This window comes from Ailuropoda melanoleuca, chromosome 12 (genome assembly GCF_002007445.2).
Source record: "Ailuropoda melanoleuca isolate Jingjing chromosome 12, ASM200744v2, whole genome shotgun sequence".
In the NCBI taxonomy this organism is placed as follows: Eukaryota; Metazoa; Chordata; class Mammalia; order Carnivora; family Ursidae; genus Ailuropoda; species Ailuropoda melanoleuca.
In genome coordinates, this window is record NC_048229.1 from 5,217,121 (window position 1) to 5,217,540 (window position 420).

The 420-nt window shown below is 59.8% G+C and overlaps 1 protein-coding gene across 1 annotated transcript in view; it reads right to left on the reverse strand.

Annotated features, from left to right (window-relative positions):
* Positions 1-162, reverse strand: part of LOC100483563 (refilin-A) — a 14,026-nt gene extending 13,864 nt beyond the window's left edge. Inside the window, exon 1 of the mRNA XM_034639660.1 lies at positions 90-162. The gene's annotated coding sequence lies outside the window, so the exon portion shown is untranslated. The remainder of the gene's footprint in view (positions 1-89) is intronic.
* Between the last annotated feature and the right edge of the window lie 258 nt (positions 163-420).

Here is a 420-nt window from a genome sequence, read left to right on the forward strand (position 1 = left end):
GGCCCTCCCGCCGCCGCGCCCAGGGACCGCACCGCCACCCCGCCGGGCCGAGCAGGCTTTCCGTGCGCCCCCTTCCCCCGGACACACACCAGTGCTTGGGGGTTCCCGAGCCACCCCTAGTGCTGGTGGTAGTAATGTTTGATGTGGCCACCCGAGGTTTTCTCCATCTCGCTGAAGTCAGAATGCAAGAATCTTTAAAAATCTCGATTTTAGAACACCTCTGACTTTCGAAGCGGGGGAAACATGATGTCTGAGTGCTCCCGGGGCTTCAAGACCTGCTCTCGAGCTGCTCTTTTTCCAGACAGAGTGCCCAGCCCTAGTTTAGGTCCTAAAGGGCCCACTGCCTGCCCTGGGCACCTGTGTCTCTGTGAGCCGATTATCTGTTACTCAAGGCCACCTGGGCCTTCAGGCGGAGAGCAC